Raw genomic sequence first — 19,585 nt, 5'->3', positions numbered from 1 at the left:
ACAGGGAGATCAATGGATTGATTCAAATTGGTCTTTGAAGCGACCTTAGGCAAAAAGGTCGGATTAGTTCTCAAAGATACTCTGTCTTTGTGAAAAACCAAATAGGGGGGGTCGAACCGATAGAGCATGAAGTTCAGACACCCTCCTGGCCGATGTAATAGCCACTAGGAATAAAGTTTTCCAAGAAAGAAATTTCAGGGAACAAGAAACAGCTGGCTCGAATGGGGGAAGAATCAAGGATGTCAGCACTAAATTTAGATCCCACTGAGGAGGAGGATTCCTGATTGGAGGCTTTAGTAGGAAAATTCCTTTCAAGAAGGCCCTGCAGAGCCTATGGGACATAATATTATGATCTGCGACCCGACATGAAAGTTGGAGATAGCAGCCAATTGAACTCTGACTGTGGAAGAAGAGGAGCCTGCATGAAAAATCTCTGCTAAAAAGTCCAGGACTGCCTGAACAGGGGCAGTGAAAGGATCAATATTCTTGGCCTTAGCCCAATAAGAGAAACGTTTCCATTTGCTTGTATAAATCCTCCTGGTAGAGGATTTTAAAGCTACTATGATGTCTCTAACTGGGTTAGAGATCAAAGGAAGCCTGGCTAAGGAAGGAAGTGGAGCAACCATGCTGTGAGGTTGAGAGAAGGGATAGACCGGTGCAGCTGACCGGATTGGTGAACCAGAAGATCTGGCACTGGGTCCAGATGCCACGGCTGCACCAAAAGGTGGCGATGGAGGAACGGGAACCAAACTTGTCGAGGCCAGTAAGGGGCAATGAGAATCAATTTGGCTCTCAAAACGGTAGCTTTCTGGATAACTTGAGGGATCAGAGGAAATGGAGGGAAGGCATAAAGAAGTCCCTGGGGCCAATCCTGGGTCAGAGCGTCTCTGGGGGGATGGCCTGATAGAGGACAGACACAGAAGAAGTCTGGGCCTTTGCTGGTTTGGGGAGTAGCAAAAAGATCGCAACATGGGCGACCCCATTCCAGAAATATCTCTTCCGCTATAGATTGCTTGAGAGACCACTCGTGAGGCATGAGAATAGCTCTGCTCAATCTGTCCGCTACAATGTTGGTTTTCCCAGGGATATGCGTTGCTACCAGAAACCAATGAGAGGAGATCGCCCATTGCCATAGTCTGAGCGCTTCTCGACACAAGGGGTAGGACTTGGTTCCGCCCTGTTTGTTGATATACCAAACTACAGACATGTTGTCTGTGTGGACTGCAATTGTCCCTACGGGAAGAAAGTCGTTGAGGGCTTGCAACGTTAAAAGCACTGCTCTCATCTCCAGGACATTTATGTGCAGATGGTACTCGAACGGCTGCCATGTCCCATGAACCATCCTGCCCTGATAATGCCCCCCCACCCGATCAGGGTGGCATCCATGGTGACAGTGGCTATCGGGGATGGGGGTACAAAGCGTCTGCCTTGGTGAAGCTGAGGAGATGTAATCCACCAAGCAAGATGATCTTTGCAAGTCTGTGTCACCAGAATCTGGTGACGCATTGGAAGTTGTTGGTACGACCACTGTGTGAACAGCATCCACTGAAGAAGGCGCATGTAGAAGCGAGCCAGGGGAAGAAGAGTAATGGCCGCAGCCATGAGGCCTAATACCTTTAGAACCATTCTGGCCTGTACTTTCTTGTTGGCTAGAATGATCCTGACATGAGTCTGAATGTCTGAAACTCTTTGATCTGTAAGGGTAGCTGACATCTGAACAGTGTTTAAGTTTGCGCCTATGAAAGTAATAGACTGGCAGGGCGATAAGGATGACTTTTCGAAGTTGATCGAGATGCCCAAATGAGAACAAAGACTTATTGTGTAATCCCTGGCTTGAATAAGCTGATGCCTGGTGGTGGCTGACAGGAGCCAGTCGTCGAGATACGGAAACACCTGGAATCCTTGGCGTCTCAGGTGAGCCGTGACCACTGCCATGCATTTGGTGAACACTCTGGGGGCTGTAGTGAGACCAAAGGGCAGGGCTCTGAACTGGAAATGACTGGACCCCAGCCGAGCGGAGAAATCTCCTGGAGCGTCTGTGAATTTTGATGTGATAGTACGCATCCTGAAGATCTATTGAGCACATCCAGTTGTCCTTCTGTAAGAAGGGCAGAATTGACTGAAGAGTGACCATTCGAATCTTGTCTTCCTCACAGACTTGTTGAGTCTGCTGAGATCAATATTGGTCTCCAGTCTCCCGTCTTTTGGGGACCAAAAAGAACCTTGAGTAGATTCCGGGCTCTGAATGGTCTGTTGTAACTGGCAGAATGGCTCTTTTGCAGTAGTTTTGAGACTTCTAACTCTGCAATTTCCCTTAGACCGGGTGGTACATCTGGAAGGGAATTTGAGGGAAAGGACTTTCCTCGAAAGGAATTATGTAACCCTTGGATATGATCGACTGTACCCATCTGTCTTGAGTGAGGGAATGCCAGGCTTCTGGGTACAGTGATAATCTTCCCGACTGCCTCCAAGGAGGGACAGCCGGGCAACATCTCAGGGATGCTGAAAGGGCTTGTCAGAGAGAGGCTCTCTGTTTCCCTGGTTTTGGACCCCTCTGCCTCTAGGCGGCATCTGTTGTTGTTACCCCCTCTGCCTCTAGGGGTAAACTGACCACGTGAATCCGGCGTGACTCCTTGGGATTTGCGGAACCACATTTTGCCACCTTTCTGTCCTTTGGGGTAAGGTCTAGAAGGGGTGGAAAAGCAGTTCCCTGACAGAAAGAGTCTTGCCGTCCTGCTCACACCTGGTCAAAGTTTCCTTCACTTGAGGGCCAAACAAAGCTGACCCATCAAAGGGAGAGTTTGTGAAGGACGCCTTAAAGGGATCTGCAAAGTCACATAGCCGCATCCAGGCTTGGCGTCTAAGAGCCACACCTGTACCTGCGGCCCTACTCGCTCCATCAGCAGCATATGATATTAGCCGCATGGAGGAGTTTGCAATGGAATTAAGGGTTCCTAGCTGCGAAGCAATTTTTTCTTGAGCCCCTGCAGCTGTAGGATCCTGTACTACTTCACCCAGCTCCTTAAGGATATCCCTCTGGAGTCTGGTGAAGTGACATAGGTAATTCAGCGAACGCATAGCAAAGGTCGCTGAGGAAAACATCCGCTTACCGTACCTATCCATGGTCCTAGAGTCCTTATTAGGAGGATGGGCGATGCGGAAGGATCTGCAAGTTCCTTCTTGGTGGCAGCAGCCACCACCATGGCATCAGCGGGGACACCCTTAGTGAGGAATTGCTTGTCACACGGGGCAGTGATAAATTTTGAAGGCCTCCTAGGGACTGGCTCTACAGAGTCAGGAGCAGCCCACGCCTTCGGGCAATAACCTGCATAAGGGGTCGAAGGCGGAGACACCCAGGAGGTGGAGGGCCGAGATCCAAACGCCTCTAGGTATACTGACTCATCCTCAGAGGGATTATTGGTGGGCCAGTTTCCCCTCTGTCTAAGGAGTTCTAGGATGTCTGAGAAGGAGACATCCTCAGAGGGGGATCTTGGGGATCCCTCTGACTCATCAAAGTCAGTATCTGAAGTGATTCCTCTTACAAGTCCTCTTCCTAGGAGGATCTCCCGAAACATCAGGAGAATCCTCGGAAGAGGGAAATTCCCAATGGGGAAACCTGAGGCGGAGGATCTCTGGGTCCTGTAGCAAGAGAAGTGGCAGAGATGTCTACAGGCACTATAGAGGGAGGAGCTAAGGGAACAGACTGCTGGCTGATACCAGTGGCCAGCACACTCTTCATCACCTCGAATGCTCCCTCCCAGGCAGGTCCGAGAGAACCCGTTCAAGAGCTAGGAACTCCAGGGACCACCGAAAGGGAAGTCTCCGAGGCAGATGTCGGAGCCGAGCTCACCAAGGCCGAGGCTCCAAGGGGAAGAGCGGGTTCAGACAAGGGTCCGATGCCACTCACCCCCTCGGAGGAGACCATGGAAGCCCGGCCACCGAATCCCTCTAAGGAAGGTCTCGAAGAGGAGATAAGAGTAGAGGCTGAAGGGACAGAAGGGGGTATCCGTCCCTCAGCCGTAGCAGTAACCATTCCCGAAGACTCCAACTCCAAGCTCTGGGGTAGAGTTGAAGGAGGAACTGTAACGGGGTGTGGACCAATAGTCGTCTGTTGAGACGGACTATGTAACATTTGGGCCAGTGCCTGTGACTTAAGTAATCTACTGACCACTCTCTCTAAGTCATGGTCCGAAAGCCTGGATGACCTTGAAGATCGGCTCTGATGACTCCGTTCCGAGAGGTGAAGCCGGAGCCGAAAGTATCGGCTCCAAGGAAGGAGACCTCGACCTCTTCCTCGAAGGAGCCATCGGAACCGATGAAACTATTGAACCTGTCGGAGCCGACAACTTATCGGAGCCGACAGGTAGCCTCGATGCATCGGCTCCAGCCGGAGCCGATACAGCCACAAAGTAGCGGTGTCGGAGCCGATCGGGCCGACACGGATGCCTGTGCCACATGGTGGGCGGAGCCGATCGGAGCCGACACCGGCGTGGTCGATGCAGAATCGGCACCGATAGCCATCGGTGCGAAGGCTGTTAAGCCAGAATCGGCTCCAGCGGGCCGATCTCGACTCAGAACGAGTCGGGCGAGACCGCAGGCTTTGACACAGAAGCCTGGGCCTTGGAAGACTTGGCAGTCTTAGGTGGAGCCGACTTAGCCGGAGAGCCCTCCGGCTTAAGAAGGCCCCTGAGTATTAATTTGTTTCTTCTTTCCTGCAGGACTCTCTGGCTGAAAGAATGACATATAGCACAGGAGTCCTGCAGGTGAAGAGGCCCCAGGCAATAAAGGCAAGAAGTGTGACCGTCTGTCAGAGACATCTTCTGATAGCACGAGTCACACTTCTTAAAGCCTGAGACCCTATCTTTTGACATGGTGTAACACAAGCACACACACACACCAGTCAAAAAATTTAAATTTAAGTATACCAAAAAGGTATAACTACAAACACACACACACACCCTAACAGGGGGGGGGGGTGGGATGGGTAAAGTCTGACTAAAAAAATAATAAGAGACAGACAAATTTCTGTCAGAAACAGTTTAAAACTATATAAAAACTAACAATAAGGGGTTTTTAAGTTAAAAGGGGCTAAAATAGCGAATTAGTAAATCACTTACCAGGAGCTGGCAAAAGGAGGACCTCATAAGCGAAGCGGCAAACGAGATCTGGATACTTACCGCCTTGCATCATGGGATATGGGGCTGCCTCGAGCTGGTAAAAGTGACTCTCGAGCTTAGCAAGTGCCAAGTCGGAGCCGAGGGATCGGCTCCGAACCCATCAAGCAAGAATGAAGGCGAGATTGACAACTTAACATCTGACAGACAAAAGATAATAGATATTGTGATACTCACATCTACATATGTGAATAAAATGCATATATTATGGATGTCCATATATGTGAAAGGACATAATAGCATTTGTACAAAGAGGGGATAAAGAGTTACACATAAGTGTGAAAGACAAACACTCACAATGAGAAAATAAATATTCTGACAGGAAACCATAAACATCAGACATGAACAACTTCACTTTTGTCGCAGTAACTGGCAAATAGATGTGGTGGAGCCACGGTTAGTGGTAGCAATACAACCCAAATTTTCCACTACATTTGCCATGTTTCCAAAGCTATTTTAGTTGTCTAAATTATGGAGAACTGCAATATCTGCACATTTTCTGTGCTAAGGTTATACTTTCCTCTATTATCATTTCTAAGTGCACTTGTCATCTACAATTCCTTTCAGTGAATGAAGATTAACTAAATGTTAAAAAAAACAAATACCCCAATACATAAAGTAGACAGACAAACATACTTTTCCTTAAACTGCTGTTTACCATAATTATTCTTTGGGTACACCATGATTACTGATCAACATTCTGACTTGGTAACAAAGAAAGAAACTGGTCTCCTGCCCCATGATATCATTTCATACCTGAACAGCCAGTCTATTGCTATATCTAGCTTCAATACTCACTCTCTCATGAAGCTCTCCTATTTCCTACAAACCCCATATCTGCTGCCACCCTGAAGTTCCCAGTCAAACATCTGCCCCACATCTTCAGCACCTCACAAATCTCTCCCCCATTCTTCTCATCCCACCTGTGCTACTCCTTTCATGTTGTCCCATTCCTGGATGTCTCCCTCTCCCTCCATCCTTTTTATTATTTTTATTCCTACTGCTGTATCTTGTTTTCTTTCTAAGCCTTTCTATCTCAAGTTTCACGTCTGACCAGAAAATTAAGCCAACACAATGATAAATTACACAGCAATTAAAAACAGAGGATAATCAAACATTGTACAGTTTGATTTACCTTAAAATGCCTTACTCAAAAATAGTACAAAAATCATCTACACCAGTGCTTCTTTCTACAGAAATAAATTCACTGTTCTTTTAGAATCAGACTATTAAGTTGCAGCTACTTCTATTTAGCTACCATACACAAAATGCACTCACACGGGCAAACAAATGTTAACTTTTAGCTTTAATCTACCTCAGAAGTTAAAAATACAACAAAGAAAAAATACGTCCAGTCTCAAAGCAGTAATGTGCCTTAACTTGCCAAATATTATATACTTAAGAATCAGAAGAAAAATCTCCAGAATTGACATGTCTAAATCACACTACAATTAAATATTTTTGAGACAGCAGAATATGAATTACTGAACCAAAACCATCATGAGAGGCTATAAAACTTTAACAATGTTAACTTTCACTAAAATAAACACTTTGCTCATTCTCCAATACTCGCTTAATCCAGTTCAGGGGCAATGGGAGCTGGGACTATCTTGCTGCTCAATGGATGCAAGGCAGGGGAAACTAATTCTGGATAAGACACCAGACCATCACAGGACATAAACACACAAACATTTTGTACATTTACATCTAACCATCCACAACCCCTTTTCCCATTTTTTGCACATGGGGTTGGGGCGTCACATCAACTGTGACAATCATCTAGAGCCAAGGTTTACACCACCGGGTGGTTATCCTTGCCATGGTAATTCTTCCACACCACAGAGTCACACTCACACCTATGGCCAGTTTAGAGGGTCCAATCCAACTACTATACATATTTGGAATGTGGGAGGAAACTAGGGCACCCAGAGGAAACGCAAATGAACCCAGGGAGGACATTCAGACTCCACACAGAAGACACCCCAGCTGAGAATTGATTCAAGGAACCTCTTGCTGTGAAGTGACAACACTATCCATTGTGTCCACACATTTACAGGTAGTTTAGAGGATGACCAACTTATCTGCAGTAAACCTTCAGAATAAGCGAGAAAACTGAAGCACCTACCAGAAACTAAAGCAGACATAGAGCGATCATGTAGATTCCACGGAGAGGATACCCAAGCTAAGAAATTAACTGCAGAACCTAGAGCAGTGTACACCACAGTGCTACCTCATCAGCATATCTATATGTGAATGACTGTGTGTGTGTGTGTGTGTGTGTGTGTGTGTATCTATATATATAACAGTCAGATATAGATGGATACACATACACACACACACATACATATATATACATTTATATATATATATATATATATATATATATATATATATATATATATATATATATTACACACACACATGCATACACACATATATATATATATATATATATATATATATATATATATATATACACACACACATACATACATACATACACACAGGCTTATGATTGTAACCATTTTATTATTATGTGTTAGGGGCATGTTTGCCCCAAGAGTCGAATCTTGGCATCCATACTGAGAACACATAATAACTGGTTACAATCAATCAGTGAGACAAGATTATAATTCTTTGTAAAGCATGGAGTTTTAACTATTCCATGTACTACTAGTTACAAAAGAAAAAAAACTTAAGTGTTTGATTCGCTCTGAAAGCCCACTAAAACACTGAGCAAGTGCTGTCACACAGACAACATATAAATATAGTTGGAGGAAAAAGTCAGAAGCAGTTTTAAACACTGCTCTAATTTAGTTACTTACAGACTGAAGACTGTAAAGATCCACAGGCAGAATATGAGGCAAGATACTCAGGGACAGCTCAGAGTGAACAAATGCCCCTTGAGTGAAACCCGACCATAGCAGCACTTATGGAGTGTCTAACAATTGTTGCACACCTCTGAAAGCAAAGTTATTCGGGTCTTGTGCTTAAGAAGCACATTACAGATTTATCATTTTTCAGATTTGGAGCATAATCACACAACTCCATTCACTATAACTATATATGTATACAAACACATATGAAACACAACAGTTAATTTCATATTACATATTAAACGCATAAACACGCACGCACACACACAGTCTTGGCAGTGTGCCAACATTTAACAGCACACAGTAAAAGTTGTATGCACTATTTATAACAAAAGCTACCTCCTGCTATATTCTGTTGCTTACTTATCTGCTAGGTCTACCACAAACTGTAAAGTTAACAACAGGTGAAGTGTGCACTATTCCTTAAAGACACAGTAACATGTCCGGTCTTTGTTCTACACATGTCATGTACTATTTTATTACTAACGATATCTTCTTGGGATAAAACTAATAAGAACATTATATAACCTCATTCCTCCTCTTCTACAAAACAGCACCAAACACACTTGCCTTCAATCTCTCTTCCACAAACAGTGAAAAAGAAACTAAAGAGCCAGTATGTTTCCCACTCCTTTTTCAATAGAGATGGTATGACTTGTGCAAGAACAAACTCATTTGTTTTATGTGGCATGTGCACAAAAAGCATCATAAAAAGCCACACTATTCCAGCAGAACATGAAACAAGCAGCTCTATACAAGGCAAACACTGATATTGTGGATCGACTTTTCCAGGCGTTAGATTATGGTTCAATCCCACTGTCTTCCTCTTGAGATTTCTCACGTTTAGCAAAAGTTTTCTTTTCAGAAAAAGAGGTGAGGTATTTACCAAAGAAATATTCCTATTATACCAGAAATTCTGCATGCACTGAATGGACATCCACCTTGTAGATGGAAGAAAACAACATAAACTTGAACAACGGTGGCAGATTCAAACTCCTGAAGACACCCCCTTGGAATTCCAAGCTTTTTCAACACTAATTTACCAAAGAAACTGATACAAGAAGAACAAGATTTGACCTCAAATGTGAGGCTACTACACACAGGATTCAAAAAATAGTGGCTTAAATAATATAAACCCTTTATAAGTGATAGAATAACTTAACAATGCCTTTCGACAACTAAGTACCTGGGATGAGATCTCATGAGTAGAAAAAGACTGACAAGTGTTTTAAAGTGATCTTTTTGGGGGTCTACAGCTGGCACTGCATTTTCTCCCAAGTAGAAGGATATGGTGCAACGACAACCCCTCCACCCAAAAAAAAAAAAAAACTGCAGAAGCAGAAATTATTCTCTCTCTGTCTGGCTCATAGACTGATGACTGTATCAATACCTCATAAAATAAGTGGAAAAACTGTCCCCACAGAGACACCTAAAGGAAAATCCAATCTGACCCTCAAAAGGGCATGACAAGAGAATAAAACACAGCACAAACATCAGTCCTGACACAAATCAGTGTAAGCCCATTATGTCTTGTCACTCAAGTGACTAAGAGCTTTAAAGGTGTTTTACACAGAAGCTGTACCTACAGTATGGGAAAAAAAGCAAAACGGAGAAAGCAAAACATTTACAGCTTGATATCAACTAAGATTTATGAGTGACATTTTGAAAAAAAATGTAGTATAACTTAGACTGCATATATTACTTGAGATAATTTTTCTTTTAGCAAGCTTAGAAATATACAGACCCATTTGACTAAACATTTAAAATGTAGTATCACTGTTGCAACACAATCTTACGAAAAGTAATTTATCACAGAACATTTTAGTAGTGTATTATATATAAAAACAAGACAAAGGAAACATTGTTCTTGCCTTCAAATGTCACTTGATATGTTTGTATTTAGTCTAGTGTTGCAAATGCAATATTACCTACGTTCACAACCAAAATCTAGGTTTCCAGGGATGGATAACAAAAACAGGAGGACTGAGTACTTGAAAGGTATTTTGCCTTCATAAAAAGGAAGAATGGGGGAGGCAGGCACACCAGTGACACTTAAAGGAAATCTGCATTTACACTTGCGACTAAAATCAGTGTGCCACGCAATCACAGCCCTTAAGGCAAAATAACATACCCAACACACTAGTAATAGGCGACTCTATAGTCAGGCACACTGATGTCCCACTAACTAGGCTGGACAAAGAGAAGGTTACAGTTAGCTGCCTGTCGGGCGCCAGGATCTGCCACATAACACAAACACTCAGGTCGCTCCAGAACAAGTACAAATATGACTCTGTCATTGTCCATGTTGGTGTGAATGACCTGAGATGTACCTCCCTGGACTACATGAAAAGAGACATGAAAGAGCTCTCTGATCACGTAGCACAGGCCAGTATGACCCTGAACCTGAGTAGCATCCTGCCCTCACCAAGAATGACGCCACAGTATAAAGAAAAAATGATAAATTTCAACAATTGGCTAAGTTTCTGGTGTCATTCAAAGGGGATCCAGTATCTGTCCGCCTGGGATGACATGCTCGACAAGCCACGTTGCTTTGCAAGAGATGGCTTGCACCTGTCACCCTTAGGCTTTCGAATACTGGCCAAGGCTTTTGCCCCCATAGTGCCTTTTTTATGCAAGGCTCAAAAGACAAACCCACAACCGTAAATAGCATATGTAACCAAAAACTAAGGGTAATGCTACTCAACATCAGAAGTCTAAACCTCAAAATGCATGCACTCGAGGCACTCCTCAGTATGGAGAACATCGACATCTGTGCAGTAACAGAAACCTGGTTTAAGGCTTCAGAGAGTACCCCAGCACTACCAGGCTACAACTCATACCATACTTTTCGGCCACAGAACCCGGACCGAAACACAAAAGGCAGGGGTGTATCCATATTCATCAAGTATACCCACACCTCCAGGTTAATGGTGCAGCACAATGCCTCAGAGATCATCCATGTGCAACTAACAACAGGTAAAACTGCAATTCAAATTGTAGCTTGCTACAGATCACCCACCATGACCCAGGACCCGCATTCTGCATTTCTGAAGACAGTGGAAAATATGAAGGTCCTACCAAACGCCCTAATATTGGGTGATTTCAATTACCCAAACATTAACTGGGAGAACTACTCAAGTACTAATTCCCTTGCCCAACGCCTCCTAGAATTTATAAACTCAAACGCCTTGGATAAACTGGTCAACACCCCCACCAGAGGTGGCAACATACTGGACCTGATGTTAACCAACATGGGTGACCGGTGTTCTACACCGGAGGTCAACCCCTCACTGGTTAGATCAGACCAGAGACTAATCACTCTAGATATCCACATTCCGCCCCACCCCCAATCAAGGAAACCACTGTGATAAACTTTTCAAAAGCAAACTTCACGTTACTTAAGACTGAGGCAGAAAGGTTCACAGCCCCATGCTAAAGGACAACGCTGTCCAAGCTGCTGAATCCCTTACAAAGGCACTCTATGAGCACCTGCAAGAATGCATGGATCGTGCTATTCCCAAGCAAAACCAAGACTCACTCCCCCAAGAAAAAGAAAACAGTCTGGTGGACCCCTGCCATAACAAGCTATACAATAGGAGGAGGAAACTAGTACAGAAAAGAGTAAAATCCCACGAAGGAAAGACATCTCTGATCAGTATCAGACAGAAACTACGATCCCTCATAAAATCATCTAAGGCTAGCTTCGAAAGAAAAATTGCCAAGGACACCAAATATAACCACAAAGCATTCTTTAGCTATGTCAAGAACCTAAGTGGAAACTCTCAGATCAGCTCTGAGTTAGTGCAGAATGGCACAAAATACACTGAACCGACTGATATTGCCAACATTCTGGCAGACAGGTTTAGTGCAAACTTCACCACCCTCTCACCCCCTAAAGGGCCCATAACCATACCAGAAGAATGTAGAGCCCAGGCAATCACTGACACACAGATTAAAACAGCCCTATCCAAAGCCAAAAACACAGCTTCAATGGGACCGGATGGTGTCCCAGGCTGAGCCTTACACAAACTCCAAAATGAACTAACCCCTCACCTAAGCACACTGTTCAAACTCAGACTCCCTACAGGCTACGTACCCATAGAGTGGCGCACAGCAACAGTTATTCTGCTCCACAAATCTGGAGCCCCAACGGACTCCGGGAACTATCACCCTATAAGCCTGACTAGCCTGGTCTGCAAGGCTATGGAGCACATAATTATGGAACTCATTAACAGAGACATTGGGAACCTCCAAACATTGGACCCTACCCAGTTTGGCTTTGTTAAGGGCAGCTCATGCCTCCTAAACCTGGTGGACTTCTTTGAGACAGTTACCAAGGCTTTAGACGAGGGAAAGGAGGTCCACACAGCCTACATAGACCTCGCAAAGGCTTTCAACACCATTCCCCATTCTGGTATTATAGACAAGCTCACCAGCTTGAACATAAATCCCTATGTCATGAGATGGTTTACCAATTGGCTCACAGACAGCACCCACATGGTGAGAGTTGCAGACTCTAGGACAGACTCTAAACCGGTTACAAGTGGCGTCCCCCAGGGCTCAGTCCTGGGACCCCTCCTGTTCGGTATATACTTCTCAGAGGTACAGGCAAGCACAGGAGGACTACTGCTGACCAAGTTCGCAGACGACTGCAAACTGGGAGCCATAATTGACTCACCGGCTGATACAGACATCCTCCAGAAGGGTCTCACTGAGATGGATAGCTGGTGTCAAAATCATGGCCTCAAGCTAAATGCCAAAAAGTGCATTGTCATCCCCTTTGGAAAAAACAAAGTACCCATGAACTGCCACATACGTGGTAGTCCCCTAAATACAGAAAATGTAATAAGGGATCTGGGGACCGAAGTAGATAGTAATCTCTCCTTTGATAATCATATTGCCAAGGTGGTTAGAAAATCCTTCTATGTGGCCCACCTAATCACAAAAGGGTTTGCATCTAGAACAAAAGAGGTTATTGTGCCCCTCTACTCATCAAACCCATCATAGAGTACAACGCCCCATTTGGGATGAACCTTACAAGACACCTGGAACAGCTGGAAAAACCACAGAAGTACCTCACCAAGAGGATTACTGGCCTCAAACAGATGCCCTATGCAGCCCAACTGAAGAAAAAACAGCTGTACTCGGTTGCATACCGCTAACTCAGAGGTGATCTCTGCCTGACATACAAGGCCATGTCCAACCCAGAATTGATGGACATGCTCCACCTAAAAAAAAAAAACAAATCCCTGAAAGCCACACGCTCTAAGGATCTAAACCTCACCACAAAGATAAACAGGACTTGCTGGAGGGATAGAGTCCTGTCCCAGAGACTCCCCATGATTTGGAACAGGATTCCAATCTACATTAGGCAGAGCCCCTCACTAACACTCTTCAAGAGAAACCTTGACAAGTGGATGGGGAACAGAAAATGAACCCCGAGGATCACTGCAGTGGCTCTGCTGGACAAAGGCACAGGGAACTAATGGCTCTGCTGGACAGAGGCACAGGGAACTAATCTAAGAGGGCAGTGAAAGCCAACACATTCTGGCTAGGCTTACAGATGCCCTCGGGCAGATAGCCTAGTACTTATCTATGAACCTATAACCTACAGAAAAGGGACTCTAGACTCACACCAATATGGCATCACAACATTAAATACATACAAGCTATTAAACACAGGAAATATGAATGGACTTTCTGCTTCAAGACCCAAAGTATTCTAACTGTGCTCTTCTCACAATCAAGGACAGAAGTATGACCCATGTGCAAAATGCTGTGTAGAAATTATCCTGTTAGCCAAAGGATCAAGAAAAGGGAATTGCAGATAAGCATAGATGGTGGGTAAATTAACAAAGTGCTCCTAGAAGGCAATATAAACACCTTTAAAATATATTTGTAAGTGGACAAAGATTATATACAACTATGACTGTTAAGTATGCATTTACTTCCTTTGTTTGGGACTTTTACTGCAGTATATACTTTATATAAGACTTTTAGTGCAACATGATGTGTTCCACTTATTGTGTGACAGCTATGCAGAAGTCTTTTGGGGAATATGTTTGCTTTCTGGCAATGTCCATGTATGCTTTTGCTTCACTTCAAAACTACAGCCAGTGTCTGGATCTCAGTGTATTTTTGTGCAGCTTAGACATTCAAAGGAGTGATTTCCAAGAGTCTTGGTCAGCCTTTTCAATGACATACAAACAAGAGTACTGGATACTGTCATTAAGGAGACTGCATGCCAAGCAATTGTGGAATCATCTAGAAGTCAATTGAGGCATGGGACCAAATGCACCTTGTAATCAGAGACCGACAGTAATGTCAGGCAAACTTAACTAGGGCAAGAAACTAGAACGGTGCTACAGATGTGAAAAAGATTCTAACCAGGAAACATGCGAGACCAATTCCTGAACAACAGTGTAAGCTGTATGTTTGTAGCATTGGTTAACATGGACATGAAAACATATGAATAATAATAATAAATTAAATCATTTCAGATGAAATGATCATACTTCTCAGTCTCTTAGCACAAGAAATCTGGACAAAGCTGAAAATAATGGAGCGACAAAGGCCCAAAAATAGGGACAGAATTTAAATACTGCTCTTATAAACTTAGAAAGCTGAGAGAACAGAATGTTTGTCAGCATGCTTTACTTAGTGAGCAAAATCACTACCCAAATTTTGAGAAAGCATTTGTAAATTACTTTTGATAGGATATCAGATCTCCAAGAAAAACTACAGTGAAGGTTTTGTCTTCAAAAAAGGAGATCATATTTCTGTAGAACAATGTAGCCAGGTGGCATTTTGAGCCTGTAAATTTCAAGTTAAGTTTATTTTTCCCCCTCATGCATCAAACATAAATTTCTGTGATGTTAGATTTGCAGCTGCTGTTTGATATTGAGTAATTTCACTTGTAAGCCATCAGCTCTAGGAATTCTGCTACAAATTAAGCTAAGGAATCGTTTATACTTAGCTCTCTTTTTACTTAATAGAAACATGTACAGAGGAAGATGCTGATGGGGGAAACCAAGAACATCAGTATTGAACAGTTTGATAAGGAGGAAGCTTAACTTAAACAAATACCAAGTCCTTTCTGTAGACCGTTTGTCATAGAAATATGTAGCAAAGCTAGTTAATGGTAGACAATTTTTAAAGATAAAAAATTAAATTCCTTTATAGTTTGCTATTCTGTTGTACCTGACAACATGGACCATCCTGAGCATATCTAAACAATCCTACCTTGGTTTGTGATTTACTGTGGAGTTGACTGGTAAGAGAAGTTTTACTTGACTGGTAAGAAAAGTTTTATTTGAATTTTTATTTTATTTATCACTGTTTGTAAGTAGGAAGGGGTAGCTTGCTAACAAGATTTACTTTGATTAATATTTTGTTGTATTTCCTTTAATTTCACTGTTGGTTGTTAGAAAGGGATAGCTTTTAGACAGGCAAGCTCTAGCCACCCCAAGGGGCCTACACAGCTATAAATTCACATAGACTGCAGAGAGGAAAATCCTGAGCATATCTAAACAATCCTTCCTTGGTTTTCATCTACTGATCTTTACTATTAAATAGAAGTGTGACTGCAAGTGATAGTGAGCAAAAGCTACTGCGTGTGACATAAAGGAATTATAGCTTTTGTCTGGCTTGCAGAACTTGTACGGTCAGAACAACTTTACTGTACTTATTTTAGTATTTAGTTGTATATTGCTAGTGTGAGTGTTTTTGTCATAGAAGTTGATTTAAGCTCTCTCTGAATTCTGTGGTTACTGATTTTGATTATTCTTTTCCTTTACAATATTTTATTCATTTGAAGTTGAATACAGATTCCTTAAATGAGTATGCAATTAATGATTTGTTAATGCACAGATTTCTTGTACAGTGTTATAAATGCTATGTATATTTAAAGGTAACAGCTAACACTGGTGATATGTGCTCTTCATGTCAAAAGTTGGATGATTTGCTTACCATTATTACAAGTAAATCTAGACTTGATGATGATTGCACTTGTGCAACTGGCATGGCTTGGAGAACTGTTGTTTCATATATTAATGACTGGACTGGTGAGATAAATAATGTTAGGCAAAGAATAAACAGAACACATTTAGAAAATGATGCGTCTATTGTCTGTAAAGATCATTCAACTCCTATGAAATAATCAATGCCCCTGACAACTTTTGAATTCTGAATGCAAGTATTCAGCAATCTGAGGATCCAGTTTGTTTAGAAGGAAACAAGAAAGAAAGGAAGAAGTTCACAACAAATAACAAGGAAGGAAAAGAAACTGATTAAGGTCTGTAAAGTAAAGCAAATACATACTTAAAAGGACACTGCTTTGTTAAGTAACACACAGGTTACATGGAATGATAATATTTTTCTATCAGAAAACCTTCAGTCTACAGAAAAGGTATACTTTTTACAAAAGAGAAGGTAGAAAAAACAGGCAAGGGGAAGGTAAAAGGAAGAAATCTAAACTGAATGTGGAAGGACTGAAGAGCATTACTTTAAGAAAAAAAGAAGAGAAAGACACATGTTGACAACATGGCTCAAGCTGGGGATTTATAACCCCAGCTGGATGAGAATTTAATACACAACGAAAACAAGAAGTAATGTAGTCACCATAACATTCGATGTATGTAGCCCATCTCGCCTCACATTCTTACTCACGGGTTCGGAGCCGAATATTGGCTCCGACTCGGCCAACTTTTACTTTCTAGCATGAAGTCTCTTATTGGCTGGGCTAAACAGGTATCCCATGTTGCACTGCTCCATAGCCCCAGATCTAGTTTGCTGTGAACCCACAATCACACCTCATGCATAACAACAACCCACTACAGTAGAACACTATCAAGGGGAATAAGAAAAAACAACTACCACTGAAAGGTACTCAAACACCAATTCCAGCCTCCAAATCCTCCAGGAAGGGGGCAGGTGGGAGGGTACATAGGAATGTGTGCCGAGATGGACTACATACATCTAACATTATGGTGAGTAAATAACTTCCTGATGTTAGGTAGTCCAATCTCGCCTACATTCTTACTCATGGGACAGCGTCCCCAGCACCTCTATCCTGGGAGGCTCAAAGGAAGATTCTCCTGAGGACTGTGGAACCAAAGGAAGCCTGGCCCCTAGAAGCCACATCCAGTTTGTGATGAGTAATAAAGGTGTGAGGGAAGCCCACGTGGCTGCAGAACAAACATCATCCAAAGATAACCTGGCATGGTAAGCTATCGACGCAGAAACAGCCCTATTTGAGTGAGCTTTGATGGGGAATGGTAGATTTATGCCCGCTGAGGAATAAATAAAGGAAATACAACTTGAAATCCATCTGGAGATTGTAACCTTGGGAATAGCGGATCCTGCTCTACTTTCTGAAAAAGACACAAACAATTGGTCAGCTTTTTGTAGTTGTTTTGTCCTGTGTAAGTAGAATTGTAATTGCCTGTGCATGTCCAATTGATGAAATCTAAACTCTACTTTGTTCGAGAAATGAGGGAAGAAAACCGGCAGCTCAACAGACTGATTGAGATTAACAGTAGATGTTACTTTAGGAAGAAAGGACGGATAAGGTCTAAGAGAAACCCTGTCCTTATGGAAGATTAAATATGGGGGTTTGATGGACAGAGCTTGAATCTCTGACACCCGTCTGGCTGATGTGATGGCTATTAGGAAAGCAGTCTTCCAAGACAGAAACTTTAACTCACAGGAGGCAGCCGGTTCGAAAGGTGGGGAAGTCAGGGCTTGCAAAACAAAGTTTAGATCCCAGGGCATGATAGGTTCTGACACAGAAGGCCGGAGTAACAAGGTGCCCTTCAGAAAGGCCTTACAGAGTTTATGGGCCATAAGTGAAGGCTCGTAGGAGGTATGAAAATTAGAAATAGCAGCCAGCTGCACTTTAATGGTAGCAGGAGCAGAACCCTGCCGACAGAGCATGGACAAAAAATCCAAAACAGCAGGAATTGGGGCTGTGTAAGGGTCAAGTCCTTGGGCATGAGCCCAAATGGAAAATCTCTTCCATTTGCTGGAATAAATCTTCCTGGTGGAAGACTTATGAGAAGAGGATAAAATGTGCATCACCTCAGGTGAAAAATGATGAAGTCTGACTAATGACGGAAGTGGAGTAGCCAGGCTGTCAACCTGAGGGTCCGCAGGCAGGGATGGAACTGCCCCGACATGTGCGTCAGTAGGTCTGGTACTGGGTCCAAAATCCAAGGACTGCCCACTGCGAATTGATGAAGAAAGGAGAACCAGACTTGGCGAGGCCAGTGTGGGGCAATTAGAATCATCTTGCTTCCCGAGGATATGGCTTTCTGAATCACTCTTGGTAACAGAGGAAACGGAAGGAAAGCATAGAGCAGACCAGAGGGCCAATCGTGGACTAGAGTGTCCCTGGGTGACTCCCCCTGTGGGGGGATCAGGGTGAAGTAGCTGCTGCATTTGGCATTGAGGGGATTGGCAAAAAGATTGCAGCAAGGCTGACTCCACCTGCTGAAAATCTGTTCTGCAAACAGAAGGTTCAGGGACCACTTTTAAGGCATCAGAATAGCTCTGCTCAGCCTGTCTGCCATCACATTGGCCTTCCCCGGAATGTGCGTTGCCACTAGAAACCGTTGGGAAGACACTGCCCACTGCCACACTCGCATGGCCTCTCTGCACAGGGGGTAAGATATGGTTCCTCCTTGCTTGTTTAGGTACCACACAATGGACATGTTGTCCGAGTGAATTGCAATCGTTCCCAGAGGAAGAGATCTCTGATGTGCCCGCAACGCCAATAACACCGCTCTCATCTCTAAAACATTGATGTGCAGATGTACCTCGTGATCTTGCCACGTGCCTTGGACCGTTCTGCCAAGATAATGCCCCCCCACCCCATCTGGGAGGCGTCCGTGGTCACCGTGGCGACAGGTGACGAAGGAACAAATGGTTTTCCCTTGTCCAGATTGGTGGAACATGGCCACCAATGGAGATCCTGCTTGTATCGGTCCATGAGTAGGATCTGGTGGGAAATGGGGAGTTTCTGGAAAGACCATTGGGTAAAGAGAAGCCACTGAAGAAGCCTCATGTGTAATCTCGCTAGAGGCACTAACATAATGGTAGCTGCCATGGATTCCAGAAGCTGAAGCACCCATCTCGCTTGTACTTTCCTGAGGGGTAATAAAGCATGAGCCTGATTCTGCAACACTCCGATCCTTTCTTGGGGCAGGAAGGCCCGCATTTGGACGGTGTCTAGCTCTGCACCTATAAATGTGACACGCTGTGAGGGCAGCAAGGCAGATTTTCCCCAGTTCAAGGTAATTCCTAGTTGTTGACAGAGGGTAATGGTAGCGTCCCTGGCCCAGATGAGAAGATGCCTGGTGGGGGCGGTGAGGTGCCAGTCGTCCAGGTATGGAAACACATGGAATCCTTGACGTCTCAAGTGAGCTGTCATCACTGCCAAGCACCTGGTGTACACCCTGGGGGCTGTGGTGAGACCAAAGGGCAGGGCACAAAACTGAAAATGACTGGCTCCCAGCCGGAAGCGTAAGTGACTCCTGG

General features: G+C 43.7%; 1 protein-coding gene across 3 annotated transcripts in view; it reads right to left on the bottom strand.

The window, feature by feature from the left end:
- TBC1D23 (TBC1 domain family member 23) overlaps positions 1-19,585 on the bottom strand; it is a 1,834,851-nt gene that overhangs the window by 942,170 nt on the left and 873,096 nt on the right. The gene's annotated exons all lie outside the window — the stretch shown is intronic.

The sequence above is a fragment of the Protopterus annectens genome, chromosome 5.part0 (assembly GCF_019279795.1).
Source record: "Protopterus annectens isolate FY-2018-M chromosome 5.part0, PAN1.0, whole genome shotgun sequence".
Taxonomy (NCBI): Eukaryota; Metazoa; Chordata; order Ceratodontiformes; family Protopteridae; genus Protopterus; species Protopterus annectens.
Note: the sequence above shows the minus strand (reverse complement) of the source record. Positions and strands in the feature narration are given on the sequence as shown.